Source organism: Tupaia chinensis, unplaced genomic scaffold, assembly GCF_000334495.1.
Source record: "Tupaia chinensis unplaced genomic scaffold, TupChi_1.0 Scaffold000695_1, whole genome shotgun sequence".
Lineage (NCBI taxonomy): Eukaryota > Metazoa > Chordata > Mammalia > Scandentia > Tupaiidae > Tupaia > Tupaia belangeri.
Window position 1 is genome coordinate 1475778 of NW_006160218.1, and position 6778 is coordinate 1482555.

At 51.9% G+C, this 6778-nt stretch overlaps 1 long non-coding RNA gene across 1 annotated transcript; it reads left to right on the forward strand.

Annotated features, from left to right (window-relative positions):
- The first annotated feature begins 455 nt into the window (after positions 1 to 455).
- LOC106736216 (uncharacterized) lies at positions 456 to 2062 on the forward strand. Its single transcript, XR_001371309.1, has 3 exons — positions 456 to 631; positions 725 to 855; positions 1989 to 2062. It is a non-coding gene; the product is annotated as an uncharacterized LOC106736216 (long non-coding RNA).
- The last annotated feature ends 4716 nt before the right edge of the window (positions 2063 to 6778 follow it).

A 6778-nucleotide genomic window follows, 5' to 3' on the forward strand; every position in this document is an offset into this window, starting at 1 on the left:
GTCTGCTCATCCCCGTGCCCCTCAGACCGGGCACAGGTCTTCATGGCTCTCAATCACAACTGGGGTTAATAGGCCTTGGCCTCCCCGTGCTCTGACCCCAAGCACAGCAGCCCCCACTGCAAGGAAGGAGCTGCTGACTTTCATCTAGCCCCGATTATGCAGGTATGTGCTTCCCTGGGCAGCTGGGGGATCTCTGCAGCAGCTGGCCTCCCCCTGGCATGTGGGCTCTGTCACCAAAAGGCACTTTTAAGCCTTCCTTTGCTGTACACCCTTTGTAGCTCCTTGCTAGACAAAACAAATGCTTGGAGAAGGACAGTAAAGGGGTGGGAGTGGAGGCCACAAAGGAATTGGAGGGGAGGAGCAGGAAGAAGAGTGAGGCTTCCCTCCCTTCTGCCCTAGCCTGCTTCTCCAGGACGACTGGAGGGGCACACAGGGTTTGCAGAGGGAGGCAGGGGCGGCGAGACCTTTGTGCCTGGAGTGACTGCGAGCTGCTGACTGCTTACTGCTCCCCGGTGTTGTCCCCACAATTTACACTGCACCTCGGTCCAGGAGAACAAGTGCATCTGACGGTCACTGTGGATTTCCCTGTTCACCAAGGAGGGAGCGTACAGACTGGACTGCCTATTCAGCAGTAAGACTGCACTTCTGAGATTCGTGCTCTCTCCTGCCACTGTCCGTCAGTTTATCTCCCCCTGGGGTAACTGCTGTATGTCCCTGCCTCTAGGGGAGTGCTCTGCCGGAGGTCACTGTATTACCGTATTCCGACAGCCATGCGTCCTCGCCTTCTGGTCACTGACAGTGGCCCCTAGAATTACAACGGAGCCGACACACTCCCGTCCCCTCGTGTAGCCACAGGTAGGTCTTGGCGACCTGCGTCACTCGGCTGCATGTGACCTCCTTGTGCAAACTAACCGCCTGCCCGGCCTGCCGTGTGACAACAGAGCCTCAACATTTCGGACAGCAGTCACACTTGCTGAAGGTGGCGGAGGGCGGCACTGAGCTGCTCACTCACTCTCATCCCCCGACTTCAGAACATGCTCCTGCTGATAAAACCCACGGTCACTGCAAAAACAGGAGGCTGTGCTACTCTGCAGCCGCGTCCGTCTCAGCTCGTCTGCTCCTGCCTGCGCCCTCCGTTCCGGTGCTGGACTTGATCTCCTGTCCTTGCTGAGCACCGCCCTCCCAGTGAGAGGGGACGGGAGGTGGGAGATGGCCATGTCGCCAGTCCTGACCCTCCCCTGGTCGAGGCTAGCCTCTGTGTTTATGTCTTAGTTTTTAACAGAAAAGTTCAAAAAGAAAAAAACAAATTAACATTTACAAAATAGAAAACAGCTCATAGAATATGGACATAAAGGAAGAAAGTGGGCCCAGACACGGCAGTGCCCCACGTGACGCTATGGCTGCATGGGAGTCCTGGTTCAGATCCTGAGACATTCTGAACAGGCTGGGCACACCTGCACACCTGTGGTCCTGGGGGCTGGGGTGAGCATGCTGGGCACACCTGCACACCTGTGAGCCTCGGGGCTGGGGTGAGCATGCTGGGCACACCTGCACACCTGTGAGCCTCGGGGCTGGGGGGAGCATGCTGGGCACGCCTGCACACCTGTGAGCCTGGGGGCTGGGGTGAGCATGCTGGGCACACCTGCACACCTGTGGTCCTGGGGGCTGGAGGGGGGACATTCTGGGCACACCTGCACACCTGGGGAGCAGGAGAAAGAATTGATGTTTGGCACATTCCTGTCAAGGGTACCTGTCTCTATTTCTCTTACTAAAAACAAAAACAAAACTTAAAAAATGAAAGAAGACTTTTTGTAGTTGTACAATGTAAATTAAAGTTTGTAAAATTTAAAAAAAAAGAAAAACTACATTGAGTTAAGGTTAATTTCTTACCAAACACACACACACACACACACACACACACACACATACACAAAACTAAAAACAAAACAAAACAAAAAAACTACCTTTTTGAAAATACATGACTTTAGTGGCTTACGTGTGCAGTTTATGAAGACCACAGTGGGATGCGGGAGTGCCCAGTCACCACTCATCGACCCACAGAAACGTCCAGCCCTGCGAGCTGTGTTCTTGGTAAGTGCTTCTGTGTCTGTATTTGTACGTGTGTGTTCCATGCTATGACCATGCTTTTCTACATTTACATGTGTCGCTACACAGATGTCAAGGTTACAGCCGCCTGCGTTGTTCAGAACAGTAACTGCAAGCAGGTTTACAGCCTAGGAGCAACAGATTCCACCACAGGGGAGTCTTCACAAAGCTCATGGAAGACGTGGATTATGGAAAACTATGCATAGATTTAAAAATGTTTTGTACCAACATAAACTCGTACTCTAATCGCACTTTTCCATAAACTCATACAGCTGAGGCGCACAGTAGGCTAGACCCCCTAACCACGCAGAAACACCCGCTGCGGTGTTTGCAGAGTGACGAAGTTGCCTTACGGTGCGTTTCTCGGGATGTACCCTTGTGTACGGGTGCACGACTGCCTGAGAGCATCCTCCTTCTGAAGGAACTGTGTTTTCCAGCAAAGCTTCGAGCCGGCACACAGATCCCCAAATGGAGAGAGTTGCTCTCACTTGAAGCAACGACTAAGATGATGAGAGAAGGTTCGAGTACAAATATGTTGACCCCCAAACCGCCCCTCTTCCCGATCCAAGTCGGGAGCCAGGCCATCCCTGGACCAGGACAGTCCAGTGCAGCTCTGGCCAAGTGATCCTGATCCGCAGAAGTTCCGACCTAAGGCGTCATGTGGCTGGAGGACCCCTCCAGTTACTGGGAACCCCTGGCACGGAGCTGGGATCACATGCAACCGAAAAAGAATGCAAAACCAGTCAAATAACAACCAAGTCTGTTCATAAAAGGGAAATAAAAGCATTCTTTACTTTACTGGTTATCAAAGTGAGGCTGCATTTAAGGGTTCAGGTGGGTAATGGTACGGGACCAACAGGATCCTGGGGTTTAAATTGTTACTCTGGGTACTGGCTTTCTGGTCACCATATGAGGAACCTCAGCAAATAACTGCAGAAAGGAATCAAGCCTTCTGGAGCAATGCCAGTGCGAATGCGAAGTGGGGAGGGAGCCGGGGCACCCACTGCAGGAGCCGGAAATGCTGCTAAAAGCCGGTCTCCGGATAGCACATGGCCCTGCTCCTGGGGCATCTGACGCACAGTTAATAAGGCCTGTGTTGCTTTATTAAGTCTTTGTATTCCTACATCCTGTCTGAGCGTTGGATTGGCCAGGGCTGAAATTTGACACTGCCTTTACCCGCTCCCCCAGGATTATTTTTTGTTTTTGTTTTAATGAGCAAATCTAATCCAATTTTTAAGAAAGTTATTTACGGCAGTCTCCAGAAGGAACACTTACTCTTTCCTCTGCTCACCTCTGTCCGTGTCGGCCATGAGCACCAGTCATGGCCTTAAATGTTAAGCGCCTCCACCCGAGTAAATGAAACTCCCGAGAACAGACTTACAGGCAGCCTTACAGGCTCTTCGTTCAAAGTAAGGTGTCCGAGACGTGGGCACTGATTAGGTGCAGGGCACGTGACACGGGCCAGTCCAGAGCGGTTTGCTGGTTACACTGTTCCCAAGTACAGCCACCTACAGCGGGGCGGGCCGTGTGCTCTGCCTGCAGGGTCCGCGCCACCCTCCCAGGCACCAGCCACCGAGGGCCCCAGGACCCTGCCTGCTCCCTGCCTTTCACACACGGGCAGGAAGGTACTGGAAGGAGGGCAGAGAGTGAAACTGGGCATTTGTCCTTTGGCTCCCTTCCTACTGGGCCATCTCTGTTGGATGTGGCTCTCCGTATTGGTCACGGTGTGGATGCGATGGCCCCTGCCTTCCCACGGGTCCCTTGAGACCCTAAGGTGAGGAAGTCCTGCTGTGACTGCCCAGCACCATCCACTGACCTGCGTCTTACGCCCTAAACACACCAACACCTGTACGTAACCGCCCCGCCGCCCTGTCCTCAGTTCTCTAGCTCGTGTCTAGCTGCCAACGAGGAGGCTGGAGGTCACACTGTGACCCTCGGACGTCAGAGGGAAGACGGAGGGCCGCTCCCCGTCTCTCTGCATGGGCCCACGCACGAAGGTCTTCTGTCTCTCTGCTGTACTGATACGATCTGCTTTTTTTAACTGCGTTGGACGAAGACCCAGGCGTGGTGATAGGAGCCCAGCCTCAACGTTTCAACAACAGGAAAGGGGAAAGCCAAAGGGAGCAGAACGCAAAACCACGGCATCCACCGTGAGACGGTGCCATCGGCGGTACATTTCCTGAGGCCTTTGTGGAGAAGTCAGCAAATGCAAGGCCCTGGCCCTGGACACACGGACCACGTCCACCCAGTCCTCAGGGTGCTCACAGGTACACAGGACTGCGCTTACAGCCCAGAAGAGGAAGCCGAGCTCAGAGAAATCATACTCCGATGAAATAACTCTATCCTTAGTGTGCCTTTACAGTCTAGGCACTGTGACCTCTCTGTTACAAGAGTGGCCTAATTCATTTATATATGAATTTAAAACGTAGGCATCATTATTCCCTTCTTATAGCAAAAAGTGAAACAAAAATAACTGGCCTACAGAGGCTGGGCCTTTAACTATTATTCTACCAGCTAGCCTTTAAAATCGCATTAAAATGATTTACGGGAATTTGAACTATGATCTCTGTGACTGTGACAGTGCTTATTCACGAATCCGTCAGAAAGCGAGTATTGCAAGCAGCGTGCTGGTGCTGTCTGCTGTCACGAGGGGGTTTCACCCCGGACTCTGACAGTGGGGACAGCACGCCCTGATCGTCGGCTTTCTGTACAGTGACACACACTCTCACTGAATTACCCTTAGTTAAATGAACTTACAGAATATTTTATTTTAAATACTACTATTTTTATTTTTAAAACTTTTCTAAAGAATCACTTTAGCTTTATTTTTCAGAACAATACAGGCTGAAGGGCCAGCACAGAGGACTACATAGGTCTGGGAGGACATGACAGGGTTCCAGAGGGAGGTGGTGGGATGGAGGGATGCTGGGAGAAGACTGAACGTCAGCTCAGAGTCAGATTCTGGAGACATCAACTCCCACATTAAAGGCTTCCTAGAGTTTTCAAGAAGTTCATGAAAAAAGTGGGTATTATGAAAAAACAACAACAACAACAACACCACGCATGGGTTCCACAATTCATTCGGCCAAAAAACACTTGTACTTAGATTCCGTTTCTCTACGAACACTCCCCTGGTCGTGTCTAGGCCCGAGCTGCTCTGCACTCAATATGCAAAGCGAACCCCAGGAGTGATGCCTCCAGAGCTGTTCGGCTCGCACTGCAAGAAGGTCCCGAGCTGGGCTGCTGCTTGTGCCACCACCAGAGGCCCGTCTGTCCAAGTGGGTGACCAGGAGAGGCTGGGCCACCCCTGACACTGGCAAAGTCAGACATGACGGGTGGCCACGGGGGCGGGGAGGCTGGGAGGCCACCAGAAGATGCTCCCAGGAGGTGGGAGTCTCCCGCATCTCACAGGCCAGGAGTGCCCTTTGTGCCGCTTAATGGAAGGAAAGTTGTTGTTTTAAGCTACACTTGAAACTGTGTTCAGTCCTAAATAACCTCAGAAAGCATTTTAATTCTCTGTAAGCATCGCGGCCGCTTATTGGATTGTTTTTCCTTTGGCTTAAGTCTAATAAGATAAGAAAGCCACTAAGGATTAGTGATCCCTGACCCGCTTCGCTCACATGCTCTTACCACTCGTATTATGAATCAACTGAGCTGACTTAGGTAAAATAAACGGCCTCCTCGACTTTGTTTAATCTGGCAGGCCGAGAGACCGAGGTCTTCCTTCACGACCTGCCAAAGGTCCCACTGAGTTCATGGCAAATCCTTTCTCCTCTCGAGGGACGCGGCCTTCCTTTCTCGTCCGCCCTGTTCCCAAGAGCGGCTGTGGGAGAAGGGAAGAGGCCGGCTGCACAGCCTATGCCTCGGCACAGAGGCCCAGCTCATCGGGACGCTGCCCCCGCAGAGGTTTCGGGGAAACAGATCTCCCTGTGAACAAAAGGCTAATCCTATATTCTTCAGGTTCAACCTTGGTTGACAGTCATGGGCCAAGACTGCTTTCAGTTCTTGCCTATCACTGTCCTCTCAGACAGCATGTGCAGTTTCTCGGAGGAACGAAGAGGCCATCGGTGATCTAAGAGGATTGAAGAGGTGGGGAATGGGGTAACATGCTGTGTTTGAGACAGACCGGGTAGGATGCTGTGGCTGATGAGCCAGACCACTAGACGTGCTACGGCGACTTTGTGAAGGGCTTTCTTTTCTTTACTTTTTTTTTTTTAACTTTTTTTTTTCTTTTGCTAAAAGGGTGCATGCACAAATCAGGAGAGAGAGGGGGGGAGAGAGAGAGGGAGAGGGAGAGAGGAGAGAGAAAACATGACAGAGGAGAGAGAGAGGAAGTGAAATGACCCCCTAGGGGGTTGGCCACACCTCACTCCTTCTCTTTCACTCTCCTCTTGAGTTTTGGTAACATACACATGCCCAGAGTGATTTTCAAGCCTCCAGGTCCAGCACTCAAGCTATGCAGCTGACCATGTGGGATCCAGTGCCGTAAGCTCTGTGCCACCCGCTAGCCCGAAGATTTTATTTGAGGTGGCGTAGCCTTCAGAATGCTGACTGTCAGCACAAGTTCTCAGGAATGTGACGAGGTGGTGACAATGAACCGTGACACGATCTGAATGTTTCTCTACCTCTTCCTCAGGCTGTGCCCTCCTCCTGGAACAACTCTGCCCACTCT